General features: G+C 38.5%; 1 protein-coding gene across 1 annotated transcript in view; it reads left to right on the top strand.

Moving 5' to 3' along the window:
- The first annotated feature begins 1,209 nt into the window (after positions 1–1,209).
- Positions 1,210–27,812, top strand: part of casz1 (castor zinc finger 1) — a 234,454-nt gene continuing 207,851 nt past the window's right edge. The window contains exons 1-2 of the mRNA XM_017708217.2: positions 1,210–1,449; positions 3,269–3,330. The gene's annotated coding sequence lies outside the window, so the exon portion shown is untranslated. The remainder of the gene's footprint in view (positions 1,450–3,268; positions 3,331–27,812) is intronic.

The raw sequence follows: 27,812 nt of genomic DNA, 5'->3' as shown, positions 1-27,812 counted from the left end.
CCCCTGGAGTCACTCCTGGTGTCACTCCTCACACAAAAAACATACAGTTATACCTGCACATAATTCATAAAGTAGCAGGAAGTGTGGAAAAGGAAGCAAGAATATTTTTACAGCATATAATTCACGCTATTATCAGATCATGTTATTGAAGTGTTGTTTCAGTGCTTTCCTTATCAGAACCAGCACATTTGTATGGGAACAGAAAGCTCATAAAAAAGTACTTATTAATTCCCAGCATTGCATAGGTTCTGTGTTGAAGGTCATAAGAAGCAATATTCACAGAAATCTTTCACTTCCCTGTTTGTTTTCCATTGACGATCACATGTAAAAGGTGAAAAGTGCACACTTACAGAAACTGTGATATCTTTCAAAACCACTGTTGGAGTCGATATGGGAAGTCTTCCCGATGCTGAACACTGACACAGTCATAGCCACTGATGTGTCATTTTGTCCTTTGAGTTCACATTTGGATTTTCTCATACTCAGCCAGAATCAGACCATGACACTGATGGTACTTCATATCATTTTATTTCCAAGTTTGGACTATTTAGTGTACAACATTATGTACAACATTATTGAGGCTAATTTCATAAAATGTAACATGATTGAAAATGTGACCTAATGTCAACAGAATCCTCCAAGCTAAACATATTATATGTATGTATGAATGTAAGAACATAAAGTGTTAAGACCAAGCTATTGAATTGATTTAGGGGTTTATTGTGACAAGAACTTTAGGCTTGGATTTTGTAGCAAACTGCTTTAAGACCATATAAAAAGGGTTAACTTCACTAATAAACTTTTCTTACCTAAGAGGCAATAAAATGCTGAATTAATTTGAATAATCTTAAAGTACATCGTCTTAGTTGCATTGTCTATAGTCCTAAATTAATATCTTAGGAAGCCATTGACTAACAAACTTAAAACGACACGCCTGTAATACTCAGAAGTATGAGCTGAAGTGCGTTTCCCCACCTGTATTCAGGAAATGCCCGCCCCTCCACTGTGATTGGCTAATGGTTTATTCTCATAAGCAGTCCGCCAAAGTTTGAACTACTAGTTGACCTTAGCGCAAGAGCAGAGACGCCACCAGCCAATCCTAGCTGGCCTGGGCGTGGCATGACGGAATAGAGGTGGAAAAAGAATCCCCAGCGCAAACCTGACCGGTCAGGCAAAACACAATCCGCTCCAGCTTTTCCCTCTGCTCGGCGAGAAATTCAATTAAGCACTCCTCTTCCCACTAAGCTCTCCAGGGCACATCTTCCGGGCTGCTCACCCTCTCTGTTAGAAATACGGGGAAAATGCAATAATAATAAAAAAAAGAAATAAAAAAACAAATGACCCAACTTTGATCACGCATGCTCCCTCGGCGTCCACCTTTCTCGCCCAACCGTTCCTCCTATTAAGTTGGAAAACTCGGCGCCAAAAAGCGACGAAGTAGCCCCGCAGGTAAGACTTTTATTTTCCACTATCGACTAAGCTCACTTCTGCGGCTCGGACAGAATAAAAAAGTGCTCGCCCACGGCTCCCCGCTGACTTTTACCCGACCAGGTGTTCTCGGACAGTGGCAGAGATGGAGACTTGGCTAGGGCTTTAGACTGCACTTGAAATCGCTGTTTAGTCCAGGAGGAAAAGGGGGAAAAGTCACCTGTTTCATACAGTTACCAAAGTAATACAGAATCGAGGTGATTTTGGCGAGGGCAGATGGAAACCGATGTCGTGCTTGTATGGGCACCAGAACACAGACTTGTCAAATACTCAGACCACGGCTATCAACTTTGTTGCTTTCTGTTTTTAAATGTAGGACTTTGCGCTGCTCGAACCTGCTCTTCTCTTTCCCACCGCGTTTTATCATTCACTAGAGTTTCTTATTTGACTTAGAACTGGGCTCAGTGAGCTTTCCTTAACGCTGCCCTGTAAACTTGGGCTGTAGCCTTTTCTGACGCGTTGTTGGCGTTAAAATAGGCGACAGTTCACGCCTGTCTTCTCTCTTTGGACGCCTTCCTGCTTGAAATGATAAAAATAGAGCGTCCTAGTGTGTTACAGCCGTATTATTGAGCCAGATTGTGAGATTTGAGTCGGGACAGTTTTCGTGACAGTGTTTTTGCATGCAGCACTGGCTGAAGTGAAACTGAGTGAGAAAATAAGTTTTTGCACGGAGCGAAAACGGCGTGACAGCGCTCGTGTACACAATCCATTGGCTCAGTTCCCTTAATATGTAGTCTAGTATTGCCGGCGTTAGATTAAAACACCAGCCTGTCGCTGATCTGATCAAGTTATCCCATATGTTATATACGTTGCTGATTCAACACTGAGCCGAGTAATGTTCACTTAGCCTGTCTAATCTGAATAAACAGCCTATGAAGTATTGAAGTCTGCTGTGCCACTGTTGAAGGCTATTGTGTCCTAACATGAGTGCTAAACAGGACAGGGGTTTGTTATGAAGCTGACCTGGACGCTTGTGTAGGATGGATGGGAATAGCTCGCTCAGTCCCATTTTACTTCACTTTCTGTTCTGGCTGAGTTCACTCTATGCGAGACACCTGTCCCTAAATGCTGCGGCAGCCTGGTTAAAGTTGCCAGTGTCCTATATTGGTATCTTCTGTTATTCTGGTAGTTACAGAGAAGCTTGGAAAGGGATTCTGGGTTAATCCTAGAGCCTCTAAACACAGAGTCCTGTGATGACTCTTGTTCTGTCTCCTTTGTGTTTTTATGAGCTACTTTAAGCAGTCCATGACAAAGCAGCATATGAAGCATTGTTGATTAGATTAGGCACAAGATGTCTCACAAATGCCACTTATCTGACGTCCTGGCCAACCTTGCTCTTTTCTGTTTGTTTATTTATTTATTGCACTTTCACTAATGCAGACGAAACTGCATTTAAAAAGATAAACATAGAAAACTACTGATTAATTATAGCACAGTTAGCTTGACTGTAGATTGTTTACTATGCAATCCCTATATAACCGTTTAAAAGCATTTCATTATAAGTGGCTGGTAAATATGAGCAGCATGCATATGTTTGTTTGTGCATGGTTTGAAACATACATAGAATGTGGGAGAGAGTGAGAAAGATCAGTGGCTCTTTAAACCCTGGGGTCTGCTGATTCTCACCGGATCTTTCTTCTTTGCTAATTATTGTGTTGTTTTCAGAGCAAATATGTTATATCCATGGCGACCAGGCAGGTTTATTGTCTTTCTCATGCAGTGACTCACATAAGTAATTAATTACTCTTTTTTTTTCTCTCTCTCTTCTCTCTGTCTGCAGTTACACCAATCATTTGGGGAAAGTCATCTCATATTTAAAATGCCTGTGGTATATGAGTGAAGGTAAACACAAAACTTTTTTAGTCATGGTTTGCAGATGTTTTGTCTCTCTGTTGCATGTCTCTCTTTTTCCCCTATTTATTGAATCTTTGAACCTTTGCATTCTTGGCCTTTACAGCATTCCAGGATTGTATTTTGTATGTGCTTGTGTATTGGTATGGTTTTACGTTTACTTTTATGTGCATTTATGATTACTTTTATTTCACACCATCATAAACTGTGTGTATCCTTCATGAGCAGAAGAATGAAAACAGCTGTTTGTATATATCATTCAGTTCTCATTCAGAGAAATTTGGCCATTGAGTGGTCACGGCTTTCCCTTTGCTCGGTGATTATCGACAGGCCATATGTAATTGTTGATTAGCGTGTGAGCTTTGGGGTGTGTGTAGCTGTGGCAGTCCCGTTTGCCCTGTGGTGTGTCTGTGGAGCGTGGTGGCATGTGGCTCATGTCCGAAGGTGCGCTTCCATCTGGACAGCCAGCCATCTCACACTGGCCCAGCACTTTTACAGGTGCTTGTCTGCCTCAGTGTTTATGAAGCACTGTCATGTCCATCTGTCCCTTGTTTTCTTCCTGCAACACCTTCCTTCTTCTCTTTTCACTCCCTCTGCTCCTCCCCTTCCTCTCTCCACAGCTTAGGTTTTACTCTACCTATAATACTTGATTTTGCAACTGTGACATAGCATGTTCACAATGAAACATTGTTGATCTATACGCAGAGAAAGGCAGAATGTTTATGGGAGAATATCTAATTGTGTTTTGTTTCAGCAAAATTGGGAGTGTGATGAAAATTACAGTTATATTTTTTGTGCAGGGCTGCCTTTTTGGCCAAGAAGAACAGTATATTCACTTTTTCTGAATGTGAGTTTGTCAGGCTGCCAGTTGCATTGTCATGAACACTGGTTGCTTTTGTTTGATCTAACTCATCTACAGGCAGCTCAAGATGTATATTATTATATACATTTTATATTATATATTATTATATATAGACTTGAAACACTGATAATAGTAAAGGCTATATGGACTCAAATTGCAATTTACAATTTACAACAGTTTACTCAGAAGTATATTTAGATTGTATTAAGTACAGCCTAATAGCATTTCAAAGCTCCAGCTTATGGATCTTCTTTACCATGTAAATTAGGACTTGACCCATATATATGAAAACATTTAAAAAGCTATAAATTCTGATAAGCAATATATCGGTAACAATTTAACAAATAACAATTTACCATTGTTTAAGTGAGACAGGGTCAGTTAAAACATTTTTGTGTTATGACATGTTATTGCCATGCTGATGTTTTGAATTTTCTTTTAACCCTGATGTGTTCTGTTCTGTTGTGTTCAAATTTACCAGCTCAGTTTGTATTACTGCAATGAAAGTGAGCACAGTGATTACAAGGTTGCTTGTTTTTTCTCACATTAGAGATGTTTGTGGTGCCCTGTAAAACAAACCATTCAACTACAATATTTGTTATTTAAGACTTTGAGTTAAGTGTGACTGACAGTTACATCTATGTAGTAAAGCAGTATTTAAGTAAAAATATTAGAGTATAAAATTTAAATCTTAAATATCAATATTAAATTATGTAATTTGCAGAATGTTTAGTCCCTTAAAAGTGATATTGGCCATAAAAGGTTCATATTGGTCTTGCTCTTATCCCTATATAAACACATTGCTATCCACTCTGAACAGTGAGGCTCTTTTAGAAATTGTTTTGAAAACATAAGTAGCTTAGAAGTTGTTTTGCTCTACTATAGTACATGATTTATTCATCATGATAATATACCAATAGGAACAGGAATAGAATACCCCCTGCAGTTTATGATGGAATCAATAGTTACTGATTACTTTAAACAGATTTTGTCTCTTTTTTTCTCTTTTTACCCAAGATGAGATCTGGCATTAGACTTTGCAGACTTTGATTCTTACAACCAAGCAAAGTAAACAGAACCTACTAAAGAACCTCTCAGGTTACATGACCTCTCTATTGAGATATAAATGAAATGCAGTTTTTAGATGGTCACTGTAGGCCATGTACTTCTTTCTGGCTTTGCACTCTGACAAGGAACTTTCACAGCTTGAGGGATGTTTTCTTTTTCTTTTTTTGTCTGACCTTGGCTTTGAACCCAGAGCCCTTGCGGTACAAACGTACATTCATAATTCCACACTCTGCTCGACAGAGCTCAAGATGTAGTGTAATTGCTTTTTCACACCTCCACTTTGTAAATTGCACGATGTAATGATTTGGTATCCATCTTCTCACCATTGCAGGCCTTGTAAAATCTACTTCTCTCAACAGAGGAGCATGCGGAGCCTCATGTTTGTTTAATCATCGTTATTATTTTTATTTTAGTGCAGGGGAAATGTCCTCTTTGCATGCTTGATCAACCAGTGGAGAAATCCAATATAATTGAGGTTCAAGGTGAATTGCATCCCAAGCGTTTCCCCTTGACCGAAAAGAGCACGCACAAAAAAAAAATTCTTGGGCAAAATAAACAAATCACGGCGACAACAGTAATATAGGCTTGATTTTGAAGGCATGAAATAAGTATCGATTTAAGCCTTCACTTCATAGATGAAAATGGCCTTTTTGGTAATTTGTCCGGGGCCCTTTCAATACAGGAGGAAAAGAGAGAGAGAAGAGAGAGAAAGAGGGAGGGAGTGACAGAAAGCTAGGGGAGGGAGAGAGGAGAGCAAGCTAACAAGACGGAGAAAGGGACATGCTGCCCCTTTCCGAGCTCATTATCATTCTTAATAAGTCTTAAGGAAAGAAGGAGCATTGAGTGTAAATGCAAGGTAATCCTAACGCTGGCCAAGGTTAGTGGGGACACTCACACATGCACAAGCCCTCCCAGCTGGCTGGCTGTGTCCACAGTGGGGCTTTCTCTAGACCTGTTGTGACTGAGACGATTAAATATTGCACTCAAAATCCAACCTGCTTTCTCAGTCTGAAAATGTTATTAAGATGATTTTGAAGCTCTCAGTCTCTAATAGATTCATCTATTTGAATGACTCTGAATCAGATCAAGTTTGCTCTCTTGCAGTATACATCGTAGTTGGAAAAAAAATCACTTGTAGTGAACAATAAACAGGTACTGGAGTGTGCGGTCGTGTAGGTGTTGGCTGCCAGGTATTTATTACAGTTGCGAGAAGATTAAGTGATTGCATGGGCAAAGCTGTGTTTAGCTTACAAGTGAGTTTAGTGAATTATCATGCTGAGGAAACTGGTTGACGAGTTGAGAGGGATTTACAGCATATGAACACACACACACTGCAACAAATCATCTGCAGGGCCTGTATTTATATTACTGACGTTTCTGCCTCTGTGCTCTCTTTTTTTTCCCCTCTCTCTTGAGAAAAGTTTATTTTCAGCTTACAAACCACGTTACTCTCTTGCTGTGTCAGTTTACACCTTATGTGTGTTGTTAGTGAGCTGACCTGAACAGCATTTTATAGGCTTTGAAAAATCGGACTGAGTACTTTAATATGCGTTCTCAGCAGTACTGACGAAGACAATGCATATTTTTCATAGTATTATTATATTACATTCCAAATATTGTTGTAAGCATGTTTGTTTGATTTAGATTTACATTTATACATATCTTTACATATCTTTATCTATTCATATCTTTTTGCTTTTAAATGTCCTAAAGATGCTGAGAGACTATTTACATGTGCTGCAGTGTTATGTCAGACAAGACAGATGAGTCTGACTGGATTTTTGCATGTGTAGATAGCAGCAATGATGCAGAACACGTAAATCTTTTAAAATCTTTGTTCAGCAGTGATCATAGTCAGTTTAGCTAGTTTACTTATTGGATTTCCCAGTTCATATTCCATTGCTAAGTGGTCCAAGTTTAAGGTCTATCATGAGTGTAGCTACTTCAGGAGGCAGGCATAGATCTCGTTCAGCATTCACAATTCAGCAAGTTATTTCAGTGTTTTATACTAAGTTTGTGCAGGTTTATGGCAGTTTATGTCTTATACGAATCAGCAAAACTGATTAACTAGCCTGTTGACTCTTGTTTGTCACTGTCTCTCAGTTCCATGGCAGCTAAACAAGTGACTGAGGACACATTCAGCTTCTTTGCCTGAATGTTGTTTTCATCTATTTCCCTTTGATTAAAAGGCATTTGCTATTTCAGTATTTTTGCTAACTTTCAGTTTTTTTAAAAAAAACGTGACCTGCAAAGCCATTGTAGGGGGCAGTATGGCTGTGTTCAACCTTTAGCCTACCTGGGTATGATGTTTTTTGCAATATTACTTCCACTATCAAGTAATTGCAATTTGTCCCCTTATTTTAAGATTTTATTTAAAACTGTGATGAATAAGCATCTATCTTTGAAAATTGTGAGGAAACCAAAGCGTTTTAGATTTCTGTTGGGTATTTAAAGACAAAGACAAGACAAAGCTTCTGATACTAAAAAAGAAATCGAATACTGACATAACAAAAGAATACTCGAGTTCGGTGCAGTCTTTCTTAGTCGTCATGTTCTAGATGCTGCATTTATTTGCTGCTTTAAGGCAGACGAGAGCTGGCTTTGATAAGTGTATAGTGATGTACTGTGCACTCTATTGCATCTCTAATCAGTCCACATCTGAATAATACACAATTATGCGCCACAGCAAACAAATGAGCAAACACAAGCCAGGCTGATCCGTTGGCTGAGAAGGAGCTGCCCTTTTGTCTGCTTCGTACTAATGTCATCTCTTGCCTCTGTGTGTCACGTAAAGATGATTTACCTTCAAACAGATGTTCTGAGCCTTTTACGCTCGGACCATTTGTTCTATTTTCTGCCCTTTCAAAGGTTATGAATGAAACGCAAAGCCTTCTGAGCTCCCCTGTTATAATTGCTCATGTTTGTGGCACTGTTGTTTTCTGGCTCGGCGATGGAAAGTATGGAGAAAGCTTGGAAACGAGCCTCTGGGATTGCTTGGTGCTATTACATCAGTGCAGGCACCTGTAGGAGCATCTTTTCCTGCAGCTTGGCTCTCTGTAGTCCCCTCCCCTCCGCTCTCCTGGCTGGGGTTTGGATGGCAACCTGCCGGCACGGCCCCCACGGGGTGAGCTGGGTGGCGAAGAGCCATCGCCATGGTGATCAGAACCCAGAACCTCCACAAAGCAGGTCCGTTGTGACTGGCGTGCGTCGAGGTGAGAGGAACAAAATGTCACAGCAACGGGTCTTTTTTTTCCTTTTTGTTGTTTTTGTCTTGAAGGCCCAGTGGGGTTTGTTTAGCCTTTGATACATCCGTGCTGCTGTCTGCTAAACGAGCTGTTTGTGATATCGCTTAATTGCCTCTTTTAAGTCATCCGTTTTGGTCTGGTGTTCATGCTCTCTTGCTGCGGAATAAGAAGGAAAAGTGGCTAAACCAGGTGGAAGTGCAGCATTCATTTCTGTCAGAGCTGATAGATGTACATGTGGTGATGAAAACATTCTAAAAATACATTAAAAAAACTCATTTATAGACTGACAATGTGATGCTCTGAATTTACTTTTATTAAATGTATACATCATTCTCATATTAATAAAATATATACGCACAGTTATTGCCAGAGCTAAGTAAAATGAAATACCAATGGTGTCAATGTAGTTTATTTTATTCATGTGAGTACATGATGTACATCTTTCAATCACATAAACTCAATGCAGTGCTATTTTAAGTGCATAAAAGTGGAATTGCAAGAAATATAGGACCTGTAATAATTCAGTGCTGACATTCATGTGGTTATAAAGGGACAACATAATCAAAAGTGTTGCACCAACAAAAATATGTTGATCAGTGCAACAGATGACTCTCCGTCTGTAATAAATGAGCTAGAAATGCTAATATAAACCAAACATATATACAGTATTTTACCACTCTTCCTCTGAGTCTTTTACATAGTTCTTCTCCACTAGGGGCAGTAAGGACAAGTTAAAGTGGGCTTCAGCCTGCCAATGTGAGCCCCTCACAATAAGAGGAGCCAGCTAACACTCAGACCACTGCTACCAGACTAACCCCTGTTTGAAGGGAAGAAGAGTATAAAACTAGAATATCAATCCTCTGTTCTCAGTTATCACCTAGCTGTGCTAATGTTCTGCTTGCGTCCAATGAATATGGTGCCCAAAACTTTCATCACGCAGCTGTTAGACCGTTTAAGTCAGGGGTGGCCCGCAACAGCTCCGGGAGGGCCTCAGTTTGGCGATTTCCCTGCTCAAACACACCTGATTCAACTCAGCAGCTAGTTACCAGGCTTAGTGGGTTTGTTTAGTTCTGTTTGAGCTGGATTACCAGAAAGGGTACATTGTAAAAATTGTAACAGGGCAGAAGTTGTTTTCAACTTGCTTTGTTTACTTGAAATATTACTTTTTTTGTTGTTTTCACCCACAGTGTTTATCTAATTTGAATAAAATCAATTAAACATTCCTGTTAGCACAAAGTCATTTTTTACTTCAGGTTGACCTGACGAAATATTAGTACAGTGTACTATCATTTAGGTATTTAAGGATTAAAAAAATGACTGAAGTAGGAACCAAGTTGCTTGTTGAAAAGCATATTTACCTTATGGAAAGAAATTCCAGTAGTCAAAGTTTTACTGGTTTATCAGTTTATGATCAAACCCAAAAATTACCTTGAGCTGACATTAACATTAGCTAGCTAACAGGCATTTGAAAAAGATCATCAGGTGATAGCTTTAGGTTTAATAAAGATTTAATGAAGATTGCTGTGCTGGTTGTTCCAAAATTACAAAATAATACAAAAAAACACACAATAGTTGTTTAGCTAAGATTAGTTAGCCAGGCAGCTAATTGGCTAGTTTGACATTTTTATCAAACTCTGCAAAAGTTATTTGAATTTTAAGTTACTATCTTGAGGACATTGAACATTAAAATTGCCATCATTTAATTATACTATACAATGTAAATACAACTCTATTTCCAAAAAAGTTGGGATGCTGTGCACAATGTAAAAAAGAACAAAATACAATGATGTGGAGATAATTAAAATATATATTTCATTAAAAATAGTACAAAGACAATATAAAACATTAAAACTGAGAATTTTTGTATTGTTTTTTGAAAAATATTTGTCCATTTTGAATTTGATGCCACCGACAGATTCCAAAAAAGTTGGGACGGGGCAGCCAAAGGCTGGTAAAGTTGTGTAATGCTAAAAAACTCCTCGTGGTTGATTGGCAACAGGTCAATAACATGATTTGGTATAAAAAAGCATCTCAGAGAGGTAAAAATGTGAAGGGGTTCATAAAACAACAATGAACTTTTGAGTATCATCATATATGGTACATAATATCATTAAAAGATCTAGATAATATGGAGAAATCTCTGTATGCAAGATACAAGGCCAAAAAACAGTATTTCCTGGCCATGATCTTTGGACACTGCTTTAAAAACAGAATTGATTCTGTAGTGGGAATCACTGCATGGGCTCAGAAACACTTATGAAAAACACTGTCTGTGAAAACAGCTCGTTGCTGCATCTACATATGCTAATTAAGACTAAAATGCAAAGAAGAAACCAAATATAAACAGGATTCAGAAATGCTGCCACCTTCTCTGGGCCTGAGCTCATTCAAAATGGACAGAAGCAAAGTGGAAAAGTGTCCTGTGGTTTGACGAATCAACATTTGAAATTCTTTTTGGAAATGATGGACATGATTGGACACAATGATGTGTCCTCCAGGCTAAACACCATTCAGTTCAAATGCCAGTATTCATGATGGTACAGGGGTACATTAGTGCACATGGTATGGGTGACATACACATCTGTGAAGGCACCATTAATACTGAATGATATATACAGGTTTTGCCAACATATGCTGCCCTCCAGATGACATCTTTTTCAAGGAAGGCCTGAATTATTTCAGCAAGACAATGCCAAACAATAAAATTTCTCAGTTTCAACATTTGATTTGTTTGATTTGATTTGCTTTGTAGTATTTTCCTTTACAAATATGGTTTGCATGATGTTCATATAATTGCGTTCTATTCTTATTTACATTCTGCACAGAGTCCCTACTTTTTTAGAAATGAGGTTGTATGTGAATGAATTCTGTTTTAAAATTTACTGTTAGAGGGAAGTGTATTTGTGAGTGTAGTTTTTAGCTAGTATATGTGGCAGTATCTGAGCTAGTAGAGCTTTTTTGCTCAGTGATCAGTAGGGTTGTGGCAGGGCCAGGTGAAACATAATAGTATTGGTTAATATTATTTTATTCTTGCTCAGTAGTGCACAGTGATGTAATCAAAGGCCAAAAATTATTAGATTTTTATGAAAAACAGGCTTTTTGTCTTTTACAAGATGCTTTGAATTGTGCTTAATATACTTAATATGGGCTTATAAGTCAGGAGTTATTACTGCTTTTTTCAAGACTATATAAACACAGTTAAAAAATTACATAATTAATTACATGGTCAGTTGCATAAATAATTACTTTTATATTCTGTAGCCACATTTTTTAGTTTGGAGAATCCATAATAGAACAGAATAGAATAGAATATCCCACATAGATGGTAATAATTGTAATGTTTAGCATCTACAGTTTAGACGTTTCAGTGAGTAAAAAGTAGGAGACTAATATCAAACTGTATTATGATTTTAATATAACCCACGATAATTGTGACTTCTAAGGGTTAAACATTATTGTAAAGTGACCCGTTCTTTGTCTGTCTGTTGAGTATCCCAGGTTGTGTTTTGTTGCTGGGAGGTCTAGAATGGGGTTTAGTTTATGGTAATTGATGCTGGTGTGGTGGGTGACATACGGCGGGGTGTGACAGGCGGAGCGCAGGGGCCGTGGCCGCGGGGCGGGTCAGTGAAGGGGCTGACCGTGAGGAAGGCTCCAGGTTTGCCTCCTAACCTCCAGGAGTGTGCAGTCGGTGCTGGCTGACAGGCTCAGGGTGGAGCGTGGCCTCTGGAGTAGAGCTTTGGGCTGAAGGTGCAGAGGTGCCATCAAACACAGCACACACAGACTGCCAGCACCATGGCCTCTACTCAACTACAGACACACACATACTCATTCATCTCCTCACTGTTTCTTTCTTTACTTCTTTCTTTCCAGTTGGTTTTTCTTTTCATTTTCTACTATATAACTATAATTACTGTCCTTCACCAATGTTTGTGAACCCTTCACTTGTTTTGTAAATATAGTTTTCTTTCTGTTACTTTTATGTTAAGTAACATAAAATGCCTACATAAGTTTTGTAAATATGAAACAGCTGTTTACTAGTAATTTTTTTCTTATTGTTTTCCTCTATTTTCTCTCATTCTCTAATTCTCTACTGCCTCAGTGTAACAAGAAATACCTGCAAAAGTTGTGTTTATTTAAAGCCACTGTTTACTAATACATTTGGCTTAATTTTGCATCATTTTTCATGGTCGTCAAAGTGTCTTCTATGATATGAAGAGCAGGATTTGCTTTAAGAATGTTGTGAGAGTTTTATGTTCCAAACTGTTGTTCATATATTGAAAATATTTTCGACAGTTTAAACACCTGAAACGTTTGACTGTGGATAAGTGCTGATATCAAGGGGATAAAATACATGGAGTTTGATCTGTTCCCAAGATCCTGTTCCCAATATGTTGTCTTCCTTAAAACCTGATTAGTTTATGCCATTAAATGGCAAACCAATGAAAAAAGCATTTTGCGGTAAACAGCTGCGTGTTCCTAACAATGTGATTAATAGGACACATTCCTTGTGTTTCTTTAATGAATTTGCAATGAATCTTCAAGCTACGGATACAGTAAGAGACAGTAAGAGGTTCCTGTTCATGCTTTCTTACTTTTGCTTTCTGACCACATGTGGAAGGTGTTGTGCTGAGTTACGGAATAACATTGTACATCCTTCTCAACTACATATTTGTCTAGTCCTCTTTCTTTCTTTCTTTCTTTCTTTCTTTCTTTCTTTCTTTCTTTGAGGAAGACCACAGCCGCTGCATAGCCGCTCTCAATCAGCCTCCTGCGCTAATTCCACTTCAGAATTCCACTTGGCGCGCTGAGTAAATAAATTTTTCAGCGTTTATTAGAATCCAGCTCTGCCAGAAGGGATTCCTCTCTTCTCCTATAGCCGCTCCAGTAATTAGCAAATTGATTAGGAGAACTTCAACACACCTCCTCGGCTCTTATCTTCTCGTTCTAGGACAATATTGCAGTGCCATGGGACGGCGTAAATATTTTAAGGGGAAACCCTCAGCGAATCTCATTAATGGCTATGGGGCATAGCAGCTGTCTCATACTGTAGGTCCCAGCCAATTTTCTAAACTGTGATTAAAGAAAAGTTTTGGATTATTTAAACATGCCAAATCCTGTGGGTTTGCGGTGCCACCAAAGTGTTCCCTGAGCTTTTGTTTCAGGTTTTTCCTTCTCTATTCCATGTTCCTTTGTCAACTCCCCTCAGATCGATTAGCCTGAACTCGCTGGAGCGAACAAGCTTTTGAGCGTACTGGTCATTCTGGGATGCATCATGCAAAATATGACAAAGACCTCTCTTTTATGTACAAATGCTAATTAAATTTTTACCCCCATCCCAGCGCTGCAGTGGCAAAGACTTGGTAGCAATTTGGCAGCTAATCAAATTGCATTTTAAATGGAGCCGTTTAAAGATGACTGTAGACGGCTCTCAGGAAGACACAGTGGTGCAAATTAAGTCGGAATAAGACGCTGTTTGGAGAGGGGAACAATAAAACAAAATCCACATCTCAATTGTCTTATGGGCTTAAGTAAACAGACAACTTACAGTATTTGATTTGCCATTTTAATTAGTTAAAAGGAACACAGGTATACAATCAGCCATGTGTTTGTGGAGAGAGAGGAGAAAACTGTTTTTCTTTTAATTATGCTGCCTCTGCCACGCATGTCCTCACGATTTAACTAACTGAGGGAAAATGTACAATCTAACAAACAGGAGGCTGTTAGATTGGTAAAAGGAGGTGGCACTCTGGAAACTATTCATCACTCCTAATTTGAGATTAAAGCCTGCTTGAAATGGCGAACTCTTTTAGAAAATCTTGTCAACAAGCATGTTTGCTCACCAAAACGAAAGGGGAAAAAAAGATCTGCGCTAAGAAGCTGTCCTCACACATTTGGTATACATCATTAAGTTCCTTGTAGCCAATCAAATTGCCCATTCACCCGGCATTCCAGAACATATTAGTGACGTCTCGTTAGCAGAAAACAGATAACTGAGGGAAAAATTAGGGAATGGGTCGGAGCTGTTTGTCATGCAGAATAACTGGAAAGGGCGATTCTTATGAAATGAGATTTCTGTTTCTGCTCTTTCGGCCCGAAAGCCTGCCTGTCTTTTTCCCATCAAGTTGTCCTAACAAAATGCCTGCTATTCCATTTTGTTCTGGTAATTCATATTTGTATTATTTTTTAACAGAAATACTCTTTCTCGAATACTGTGATTATACTGTAATTACAGTATTTGCAAACCCTTCTTACATCTTATAAAACTGTTCACATTTATCAACCACTTGGTGAACAGGCAATTATGTCTTATCCATCCAGTCTTTACTGTTGATCCTGCCTTGCACTCTAATTTGACGAGCCTTACATTAGAAACAATTAATACAAGACCTCTGATAAGTACAGAATGAAATATTACAGACCTGCATTAACATGAAGTATATTGGATTCAAACAGCAGGTGGCTGTGTTAGCAATTTTGATCACTCATTGTTCTCAATAAGTCCATGCCTACAAATGTGGTCCTACAAATTTCTTGATGTGATAACTGCTTAATTAAGTCTCTTGCCCATAATTTAGGTTTTATGTTCTTCTAAAAATGAAGAAAGAGCAGCACTGCTAGATTGAGGCCTTATGATGAGAGCATGTCTCTGTAAGCAGGTTAGGCCTGAGCTGTATCTGCTGAACCATGTCAACCACAATTAAGCTCCACCATGTGATCATTCCATTATGGGAAAATGGAAAAAAAAGAATGTACAAATACATTTTTGGTGTTTATTTTGCAACCGCACCCCAACAGTCTGCAGTATTTAACTTGGGCGGAGAAGAACTATGGGAGGGGAAGTTCATTTTGTCAACATAACCTGTCCTTTTAGTCACAGAACAAGCCGGTGTAACAAAAAAGTGCAAAACAGAAAGTGTCACCATGCGTGCATCAGGCAGACTAAGCTTTGGGATGTTTTTGGGCACAGACTTGCCTTCGAATGCTGATTGGTTTTCATTTGAGTATGCCTCATTGCTTTTACACAGCAGAAAATAAGCAGCTCTTTTTATTGGGTGTTTGAAACCCAGAAGTCAGAAACAGCCTCTACTGTCAGTCTTTTAAATCCACATTCCAAACCTTCCATGGGTCAGCCTGCTCTTCAGCTGGTCTATTTTGGTTCTTGTGATAGTGTTATACAGTATGTATGGAGACAGACAGGAAAGACACGTGTTTGGCTTCAGCTGAAAATGTGTAGTTCATTTCGAGCAGGCTACACCTCCCACAGTGCCAACACGCTGATTGGCTAATACGGAAGCTCTTCTAGCTGGTTGACATTGTCAGTCACGTAACTTCTGTTTATTAAGGTTTCTTCTGTTTCTTTGCCCATGGTTCTAAAAGGGGTGCAGGTTAGTGTTAGCAAGTGGCTAGTCAACGATGTCCCAGCACCAGGATCAACAGCTTGTGTCACGTGACATTGATTTGCAAATATTGTCCTCAGGCTGATAGTTCAATGTAAATGAATGGATCGATGAAGTGGATGACTGATCATGCCAGCCTGATAGGGCCATGGCACACCCCACTTCAACCACTATTAACTCACTTTCAGATGCATGAACTATGCGTTGCACCGTTTGTATTTATATATATAAATGTGGTTAATTTATAGATCACTTCAACACCCCTTATAAGGCCAATTTTCTGTTACTGACTTATGTAGTTGCCTTGCTTTCATGTAGTTATTGAATATTAGGCCATAAAAAATAAAATAATGAACTTGGGACTTTAAGGAGTTTAATAAAGTCTTTCTTTAAACAGTTTTTATATTGTCAGTATCTTAGAAAAAGCCCAGTTTCTTGTTTTTATGTTGTTTTGTACCATTTGAGAATTTTGTTTCTTTTTTACATTGTTTGAACATTTAATGATGAATGGACCACTAGTAGTGAGCCACAATCACTTCAAATCAAATCTTATTCCTTTAACATACATTAAATTTAAGAACATTTTTCTCTTGTAAAACTGCCGTTTCAGAGGTTGTGTTGTGACAATGACAGTACACACGTGGTATATATGTTTGAGATAATAATTTAGCCTGCTCCTTTTATACACTGTCTTTGTACCTTCTTAACTAATAGCTAGGCACTGTTGTTAGGGTGTTATCATTTTAAATAAAAATCTCTGACTTGTTGAAAGTTTAATTAATTAGAGAACTAAGGCTATGGGAAGAGGAGCTGGAAGTAGGGTCTTTAAGGAGTGCTTATTTTTCCATCTGGGCTATCCTCCAAAAAAAACTAGTCAATTAGTGTCGTAAGCTGCAGAGACAAAAACGTTATTAGTTCTAGCAAAAAGAATAATGGGTTTAAAAGGTTTTGCTTGAGAGGCAGGCATAGGCCCAAGCTGAATCCTGGGTTGTCTCAATTTTTTCATTTTTCCATAATCACGAAATACCAAGCAGATTATTATTCATGCAAGTGTTTTTCTTTTGTTTCACTCTAATAAAGGGAAGTCGGGAAGAAGGTTGTCATGCTTAACAGGAAGAGAATAAAGGTTGCCATAATGGATGCTCAAGTAATCATTTATTCATGTTCTTTTAGAATGTGCCAGCTTTGGAATGCGTGGAGTTTCTCGCTGAGAAAAACGGAATAACTGCTGAATGTTTTTTGGAGCTGTCCGCAAAGATGTGCTTGATTCGACCACGTCTTGTTTGTATTACCTTGCGTTGACTCACTTGGTTAGCTGCCAGTTTGTTGTGAGTTTTTTGGATCCCGGTAAGACTGGATATTATGGGATGTAATGCCAAAATAATTGTCTGCTTTGCACGGTAGCTCTGCATACAAGAGCCACACCCTTGGTTATACCTTCAGGATATTTGACATAGACACAGAAATGATGGCCCCCATATCAACCACGAGGTGATCCTGTTGACACTACACCTCTTAAAGTTAAATCCTCTTTGAAGTAGGAAAAGGGAATAATACTGCATTTAATATAGAAGTGTAAAATGGATGAATGCATTTTAATGCATCGGTTTGTAGGTGGTGATTTAATTGCATTGATTTTGTAATGTTAGAATCAATTACTATCTACTACAGTACTACTGAGTATGCATTGGTATATTTTTATACTAAAAATTATTTCTAAAAGTAGCTTGGTGTATTGTTTGTATTATCTGTATTGAACAACTATGTAGATAGATAGATAGATAGTTAGATAGATAGATAGATGGATAGATAGGTAGATAGATAGGTAGATAGATAGATAGATAGATAGATAGATAGATAGATAGATAGATAGATACTTTATTGATCCCGAAGGAAATTTAGCAAGTAGTAGTGTGGACTACACTAACATAAATTGAATCAATTCAAATAATCATGTGCAGCATCTAATTCATCTTTACTCTTTGTTTTAAAGAATCTTAATGGCCAGTCTGCTTTATTAAAGAGATTTCTTCTTGCAACATTTATTGCAGACGAGGATGTTCATCACTCAAGTCAAGTTAGGGCAGAGTGGGCACACACATGAGGTGAAATGCAACCTTGATATTTTGTGTTGTTGAGCAGGTTCCAGTAGAATGTGCTTTTAGTCATGTTCCTGTAATCCCAAAGCATCCGTCCTCTGTCAGTCAGACAGACATTTGTAAAGATTCACCCTGAACACTTTTTTCTACCATAAAAGTCACTTTTTCATCATACATGTTTTTGTTTACTAAGTATAAGTATTGTGTATAAGTCACAAATTTCACTCTTCGTACCTGTAATATATCATCATTTTGAAGCATGTAAACAATGTACAGTGAGAGCTGGCCAGTACAGCCTCCACACTGCGGGGTTAGTTTTATTACAGTGTTACAAATACAAGCCTTTAAATGACACTGTGAGAGAATACATATCCCCCCAAAAAAATTATGCACAGATTCATCAAAAATATAATTTGCCATGATTGACACCCTTTCCATGTATCACATTTACTTTGGTATTTGGAAAGTTGGAAAGCTTCTTTTTTCCAACAACCTACAATTGTATTTAATTGGTTTTTTGCATTGATTTACCAGACTTTTAAGTTAATTTGTTATGAATATTCCTACCTGTGGTGTTTGCTGTAATGTATGCACTCTGATTGCTTATGAATGAATTGGTAATGAACTGTAGGTGAACAAACTTTACACTTAATTTCATAGTAGAGATGTTTAGCTTGATTATATTAAAAAAGTAATAATCTGACATCCATTTATTTTTCATTCTAACACAAAAGCAAGTATGGGTTAGGTTGTGCTTTACTAATCCTACTGGAGAGAGGCAGTCAGCTCTGTACTTGAGAGACATGGTGTTTTTTTTTGTGTGTTTGGTTTAGGTGAGAGTATGGATTAGGTGAGGACTGTGTGAACTGGGATCTGTATAAGAAAGTGTCCAAAATGTGCCAATGTGCGCTGCCCAAAATGTGCCCATCCCAGTACTGTGAATGTCTCTAAGCCCTTAGCAAATTCAGAGAAGCGATTGGCTACAAAGGATCATCAAATAAATTAATTGTTTCCCCTCTATGGTAAGAAGGTGCTACTCTCCCAAATCGAGTGCCTGCACTTGGTTATTGCACTTTAATAGCTTGCTTGCCAAACTAACCATATATTACTGCGTGTGCAGACTCAGATCAGAGAAGATGAATAGGCTATTAATTAGAGTTGCGCTGAGAGGGCACAGGGGAGAGACTACTCATAGCCCTGCAATCAGCGTCAACGGGGCCCTTCTCTCTGTACGCCAGCCAGGCCACCGTCAGGTCAAAAGGCTCCAGTCCTGACTTACAGACCTGAGAGGACAAGTGAATAAAGCGCAGCCAATCCGACACAGACACAGTGTTTTGTTGTCTTGTGCTGTTTGAGACTTTGGCTCCCTGCTTGGTCTCGATCAGTAATAAGGTTCCATTTGCTGTGTGCTAGACTGAGGCAAGCTTAGTAAACAACTGGTGCACGTACTGCTGATTTTAAATTAGAAAGTTATGGATAAAACATTTGGCATCCGAGGATGATTTGCAACAGAAACGATCCTTTGGCTTAGTCACCGAGCCGAGCTTCCGAATTAGCCTTTTATCACAATTAATTAAAGCACCCTATAGGAGCTGTTCCATCTTGCGCTCATCCGTGTGGGATAAATAAGTCAAAGCGGAGGATATATGTCCCTTTATTAGCCGACATGATCTCGCCAGCATCTGTAGCTAGGAAGCTGTCTGCATTCCTTGCGACTTTGCGCAGGAGTCGCGCGCCATCAGTCATGCTGAGCGCTGGCTTTATGGCTCGTTTTGTTAAAAACCTCTTTTTTTTAATGCAAGGTATCAGAGTTATGGCCTGTCTATGCAAATGAGGCAATTTTGACAGTTTGTTATTCATGTCATAGCTGTTTTAAACACTTAAAGGGAATAAATTCATCCCTGACAGGCTGCTCCGAAATTGCCACTAAATATTATTAAATATTTTAACAAGTTCCTTGTAAATATGCCTTAAATGTTTGAACGATGGGCAGAAAGAAAAATGGCCTTGCATCAACTTATTAGAGGCAATAAACTGGGCATGATTTACGGTGATCGTGGAACAACTTAGGACACCTTTTCCCTTTTTTTCTTTTTGCTTATCCTGTTTGCCTCATCTGTCCTGATGCGCTCAGTAAACACCTAAGCGTTGTTTAAAACCCAGTGATTTTTATAAGTCACGGGGCATTGGGAAGAGAAATGGCTCAGCAGCCCATCAGTAAGACAATCACTCTGATGGCATACTGTACATCACTGCACCACTTTTAACATCTTTTAAAGTGCTCCTTATCTTTTTATTGTCGAATGCTTTAAATTTTGTGGCACTGCCGGCCGCTGGTGATGAGGAAGTTGAAGGCGTGTTTGTGTGTTTATAGTGAGTATAAGCATCCTGTTATGAGGACTAGTATGAAATCACTTTAATTGAACAGAGCACTATTGGAGATTAGTGGGAAGTGGTTGAGTTATATGTCCGGTGTAACAAAAGTTTAAGTCTTACCATGGAATTTTCATAGCTTTCACATCAATACGTCCAAAACCAAAGTACCTGGTTTTCGTACAAGAACAGTTTCTATGGCACGTAATGTTTATTGTACATAACAACGTTTTTTTGGCTATCAGTCAGAAATAGCAATTAGATGAGTCAGAGCGGCTTTTTTCAACAACTCATATTTAGCAAAGGAATGCTGCCCTCATTTTGAGAGCAAAAGAGACAGAAAGCAGTTTTATGTTGTAGTGTTCTAAACTGAAATAAGGTGATTTGAATTTACATGATTCAAATGTATCAATCAATTATATATGAGTAAACTGTGTAACAAACACAATTCTTGCCAAAATAAATAAATGTGGCATTTGTAACATGATGTAGTGTTTATTTATCTGCAACCAAATGACATATTTGAATCATGTAAATTTCTAGCACCATGTGTTTCAGTGTAGTTGAACTTTATCAAATAAAGTTTGGATAAGTTTAGATGAAAGAAGTGGTTACCACCGGCTTTTTTATTTCTAATAAAGTGTCAGTCTGCATTTGGGTTGGCTGTTAGGTCCAGGTGTGGGACGGGGCTGCAGATCATCAGCCTGTAGCTCTTGTTTCAGACAGGACTCATCCGTCCTCTCCAGATGTTTAATAAGAGCCTCCTCACCACCACTCCTCCAGGCTCTTTATTCAATAGCCACATAAGCCAAGGCACTAATTTGTTTTATTAAAAAGTCAAACAAACTGCACTTTCTAAAAGTAGTTGGACGTATTATAGTGCTGGAACCAAGAGCCTGGTTTGTTGTCCATTATCTATTATTAAAGGCCATAGTTTTGAAGGAGAATGAAAAAAAGATTAATGTAGAGGAACATATGTCTGCCAGAATGTTGAAGTGATGTCATATTATACATTTACAGTTTTCAGAGATGTTCTGTGCTTTATTTGGTTGTAGAACGATTTAATTGTCCTTGTCTCTGGATGGACAAGTGTAGTTTTTACTTTTACAAGGTTTCACATGCATACAAAATAAACACCTTTTAAAATGAATAATCCACTATAAATTTAGGTATTTTTACTACAAAGCTTGTTTACGCTTCCTCATTAGATTGAAAGGATAAATTAATAAATGTTCAGTTTGTTTGTTATGTGACCAAAAGTATTGATATTAACAAGTAGGCTTTAGCATTAGGCTATATGTTCCTAGTCTGCACAGTCTATATAGGGACAAGAAGCTGCAAGAACAGCATGTTTTGAATTTGCTGTTTTTGAGTATATATTTACCTATTCAACCTACAGCAGTCTAGCCCTGCCTGTTCATATGGAAGGCATAAGGAGTATTTCAGCCTGGCCTGATTTTTGAATGAGGCAAAATACAGGCCAGCCAAACAGAACAGTGGTCATTTATATGAGTCTAAAAGCCAGTTTAATTCTAGGGGATAAAGAGAGTGAGGAAAATAGTCGTGTAAAAATGAATCAACCCACACAAACATCATAATTGGACCATGGGGAAAAATAAAATATTAAGAAAAATGTAGTATGCGGCTCTTTTAACAAACAATAATTTGGACATTCTTGTGTTGAGAAATGCGAGTTTGAAGCGTGTGAATATGATGATGTTGATGGCCTGAGTGGTGCTGTAGGGGAGGTGCTGCTCTCCGGCCCTGTCCTCCTCCTCTTGCTCCTCAGCTTGCCAGGCTCTTTAATGCTGTCCGGGTTCATCATTCTTTACGGCTGCAGCGAGGTGACGGTTGCCCCGTCAGCGTAGTTACAGTGACCCCCCCCACACACCCCACCCCACCTCCCCGTAGCTCTCCCTCTGCAAGTTTTTCGCCGGCTTGGCAGAATATGAGTGGCTTGCTCGTCCGCCTGGCTGTAACCTTGCCACCAGCTCCTGGGTGTCCCCCCCAAGTCTAAAGACTCAAACAATGATGACTCAAGCTGTACAGAGCGCCCCTTGAGGGGAGAAAATAAGACTTTGGCAATGGAGGAGGTGGAGTAGGGGTTAGTTTTTAACAGTGGCTAGATGTGAATGGGTGGAGGGGGGGTCTACTGGGCTAAAAGCTCGGCCTGCTCTCGCCCTGGCTTATTCGATTAGGCTGTCTGTTCCACAGGAAGCGCTGAAAGGCGCTGGCGATTGTATCGCTATGAGGAGTGCCGCACTCACCCACAGACAGTTGCCAGTCCTCCTCTTTTGAATGCCAAAGTGGTCTTCAATCTAGTTAGAGCCGGGCTGGCGTATCTCACTCTCCCCAAACTCCCCCTCAGGTCCTGATTAGTGAGGTTAAATATGAAGCGCTCTGTGTTGGTATTTCTGCGATTACTCTTGTGCTCCACACAAGAAATGTTTAAATTATTTATTTCCCTCACACCATATGGCTAGATCACTTGTTTGGCTCCTCGGCTACAGATAGAGATGGGACAGTGAGCATTTTAGTGAGTAAAATTGTCACTGTTTTGGTTATTATTGCAATAAAAGTACTGATAAACTGCAAATGCACACTGAAGGTATATTGATAGACTTTTTTATTTCACCTCTCACAGCTTTTAGCATCAAAATAATCTGCAGTTGATAAATAAATATGAAATAAATAAATACGAAATTATCACCAACATAGTGTTTACTGTTCACTGACAAATAAATGTGTTGTTGTGGTACATGGTTTGCTGGGTAGCTGAAACAATAGACTATTTTCTTTCAATGTGACTTTTTAAAAAGACACTAACTGGTCGTGGTTATCAGACATTAAAATTTTAAACCATGTGCTTATAATTGCGTTTTATACTGTGATATTAAAACCTGGTAAAACTGGTGACCATCCAGTTTTCTTCTATGTTCTTATGTCTGAAATTTTGATTTTGAACAAAGCATGACTGGAGAGACAATTTTTACGCTGAGACATCCAAAATAAATCCATCTAAAAACACTCACTATTTAATATACCAAACCTAAGTTACTCATTAAAGATGTACTGTGGTTTTTGCGCCAATATAGAATCCTACTGTGACCAAGCAAAATCTTTCCCCCTGTGGCTCTAGAGGGGCAAGATGCAGAAGCAGAATGGCTAGAGAAGGCCCTGGAAAAAATGGGGTCCTGATCTTCTTGGAAATGCCACAATAAATTGCAGCACCTCCCCAATGCATGGATGATTAAATGTGCTCCTAAACTGCCCTGATTTGTGGGGGCACCTTGCCGATTTTATTTGCCACTGTTAACATTTTCATTCCTGCATTATGCATGCCGCTCTGGGGCAAGGAAGTGCTACAAACAAATGGCCTGAGGGATGAGCGTAAACACAAGCTGCCTCCAGAGCTAAGAGTGGGAGAGAGAGAAAGAGAAAGAGAGTGAGAGACAGTAGCATCACTCACTGCCTTTAGTCTTTTCCTATGCACTACCACGTTACTGTGTGCTTACAGTCTCTAGTGTAGAGCTAAACCAAGGCCATGAGGTTATGCTTGAGGTTCTTACAGGCTGCAAGACCATCAGACTCTAGCATTGTTGTTTAATGACACATGTGAATAAGAACTGATGGGAAAGTAGTGATGATATTTTTGAAGAGGCAGCTGACTTCAGCGACTCTTAAAGGAATACTCCAGCGTTTTTCAGTCTTAATATCTGCTGCTTCTGCAGCGTATGGCTGATTACCGCAGACAATAATTTTGAGACATTTCCCTGTATTTAGAACAAGAACCGAAAACTTGTTGACTCAAAACTCACATTTAATAGAAGCCAGTATGCAGGTGCCCATTAGTTTGTATTGTAAGAGTGTTTACAGTCAGTGGGTTTTCAGTATGACTTTTCTGCTTCACGGGGAAATTCTGCACTTTCATGCAACTTTTCTGTACAGGGAAATTATTGTCTGCGGTAACTGATAGTATGCTACAGATGTGGCAGTTTGAGTATTCCTTTTATGTCCGACTTAAAGGGGAATTCCACAATTTAAAAAAACTTGAAAAAATAAATGGATGAGTTAAACAGAGTCAATCAGAGTGGTTTGTTTCTAGAGAAACCAGGACACAGTTGTTTACAGTGGTGATTATAGGAACCGGATATCTGAATAGTTTAATGCCTCTAAAAGCTGGCATGTTATTACATGCAATGATTGTTAATACGCTAATTTACGATATACGTTATAGTTTTGCAATAAGATTTTGGACTAAAAAACATATTCTTAGAAGACCTTTCATGGCTGAGAGGTAAATGTGGGACAAAATAATGCCCAAAGAAAACTAAAAAAAAAATTTAAACCACAATCTTTGTTGCTTATAAAAACTCAGAAGACATGTCTAGGTTTACTGTATGTACGTATGCATTTATTTATTTAGGGTATGAAATAACTGTATTTTTGTGATAGGCATTGGGGTCTATCAATTTTGAAAAATTGGTGGAATTCCCCTTTAAGGACCAAACAGAATGTGTAGTAGGTTTGTTTTAAGAAATGGTCAAACAAACCAAATAGCTGGACAGTAAGAGAGATCTTTGTAATGGGGCAAGGAAATGATGTTTATTGTTAGATCATTTGTATTTTATGATTTTATTGGTGCAGTTCTCTTGTACATGTAGCTGATAATTAACTAGCATTTTCACAGCCTGTGGAAACTCTTTGTCTCTCTCATAACCTGCACAGACATCTGTTTATTCACATAAAAATGTGTAACGTTGTTTGACTCACGTTGGCTGACGAGTTCTCAACTCGCCGGGCCAGGCCTGATCTGAATGTGTGTGTGTGAGTGTGTTTGGGATAGGATTGACGTCTGGGAGAGCATGTCAGCTCTGTTAGCATCAGAGTGCAGTTAGAGGCTCGTCAGCTCTCCCCACCCTCACTGCAACCTGACAATGCAAATCTATGCAAATGACATTTCACTGGCGGACAGTTCTCTGCAGGGCCTGCGCTAAAGGAATGGGTTTCACAGTTTAGAGAAATAGGCCAAAATGATGCTTTTGCCTTGTTTTTTTTTGTTGGACTCTTAATGAACTTAATACATTGACTGTTAGTTTTGGTTATGTTAGTAATCACCAATATAAGTATTATTTTGGCAATTTTGAGTAATTAGAGTTTATAGCAAATCTACTATAAGAAACAACTATGAACTATTTAAAGCCGACACAAAACATGGCAGTTTCTGATGTTTAATCTGCTGTTTTTTTTATTAATCATGCATTTGTTTTAATATGTAAAGAACGTGATCTACCAGAGCCAAAAAGTTTTTTTCAGTTTGTGTCACAAATTAGCATTTTGAACACAAAAACAATAAAACTCACACATCAGTCATGTCATAACTCTGACTAAACAAAGCAATAATGAGCTCTTACTTGTATCTTTTATACAGTAAATAGAAACACAGTAGCTCAGTACTGAGTTCATGTGGTTAAAAAGACTTAAAAAAAGAATTATGTAAAAAAAAAGAAAAAAAAGGAGAAAAGGGTCATCTTAAAAAACATCTAACTGGGTGTCTCCACACAGACTGTAAACAATTAAGGTGATTAATTGAGATGTCAATAAGTGAATTCAAACATGAGAATAAATAACGGTAAATCACCCACCAGATGTGTTTTTTTTGGATGGCAAAAACACAATGATATTTACCGTCTGTTCGATTTTTGTAAACCTTCAGCGACATTAACTCACTCAACCAGTCACTATTGTCTTTGGCCTTTTTTATGAAGACAACCAACATAATGGATTGGCTATGTTCCAGCAACTACAACATTTTTGACAAACATAAAAATGTATCCTCTGCTTCTGCTGTTATGTGTGGTGCTAGTATTCCCAAAAGCAACTCAAACTGAGCTACAGAGATCAACTATATACACAGTTTTAGGTCTTGAATAAGCAGGTGACATGTTTCCTTTTCACACTTTACTTTCACGTTTCCAAAATGGAAAGCTCATGCAAAGACGCTGCATAGTGAAATTAAGAAAGTTTCCAAACAAAAAAATTTTGTCAGAATAGTTTTCATTTTTGCTGTTGTTTTTTACATCCACAGACAGTCTTTCTTGGGACACTTCATAAATTAAGGAACATTATATATGATATACGTGATATATAGCATAATATACAATGACACTTCTGTAATATGGACACAGCAGACCAGTTCGTTCACTCAGTCATTACTTGTGGTAGTGTTTGTTTGTGTGATCAAGTGCTGTGATACAGGCGCTGTGTTTTGAGCCAGTTCTTCTTCTGGGTTATTTCAGCTCGGGCTGTTAAAGAGCTCTCTTTTGCTTGACATAATGTGACTCATGCACAGAGCATCAGAGGGAAGGCTGATATTGTCTTTTTATGACTTGACCTTTGAGTTATTAGTTTCCTCTTTGATGAATAACTGTTGTCGCCTTGCCACCGAATGAGCCGAAAGCGTTTTTTTGTGCAGACTTTAAGCTTTCTGACAGTGGCGTTAGCACCTTTTGACATGGGACGGAAAAGGAATTTGCTTCCTCATTCGTTTTGGCAGAAGATATGAGGCAATATATTATGAAAAGTTATGATTTGATTAATTGAGTGGAAAGTTGTGAGAAGGTCAAGAGCAGTTTGTTGGAAATGACTTTTGGTTCACAGAAAATGACCTTTCTCTGCATAATTCTTGAGTGGTATCGTGTCTATTGGACGCCGAAGTGGAACTAGAAACAATTAGCATGACAATGTCCTCATATGTCACTCATTCCACCCTAGCTAATTTAAACATGCTGATCTTCTTTATATTGGGTAAATGCATGGCGTGCACTAAGGATGGTATGGTTTCAATACAGCATCAAAAAATGCTTGAAACATTGTGTCCAAATGTAATGTACTGAATTGCAGTGTATCTCATTTGTCTCATATGTTATCTTTCTGTACGTCATTAAAACAAGGCATTTGGGTGCAGCCTATCTGTATTGTTTGTAAATCAATTACACTAATTTGTAAGATCGCAAGGACATTTTGCTGCTTTACAGTACTTTGTTTTGAAGTAGAATTTGTCATTTTCTGAGGCAGATCATTCACTGTAGTGTATAACTAGAGCTTTGTATAATTAAAGGGCATTTGTATAATTAAAGGCAAAAATCAAATGTTATATTGTGCAGCTTTAAATTGGTTTGCTACCCAGATATATAGCTAGCTCTCAAGAAATAAAGGAAGCTAACAGCACACATAATAGAGACTGTTAAGAATTATTCTCTCGTTCTTTCTTGTCTGTCGCAGTTTTATTATTACAGACAATTCTGTTAACTAGCTAGCAATTTATTAGGTTGCGAAGCCATCATGTTTACAGCACATTGTCCATCGACCCTGTGTCATCATCATCATAGCTGTTGTGCAGAAATTTTACATAGTGCAGCTTTGACAA

Source organism: Pygocentrus nattereri, chromosome 9, assembly GCF_015220715.1.
Source record: "Pygocentrus nattereri isolate fPygNat1 chromosome 9, fPygNat1.pri, whole genome shotgun sequence".
Lineage (NCBI taxonomy): Eukaryota > Metazoa > Chordata > Actinopteri > Characiformes > Serrasalmidae > Pygocentrus > Pygocentrus nattereri.
This window is presented reverse-complemented; position numbering and strand designations above follow the sequence as displayed.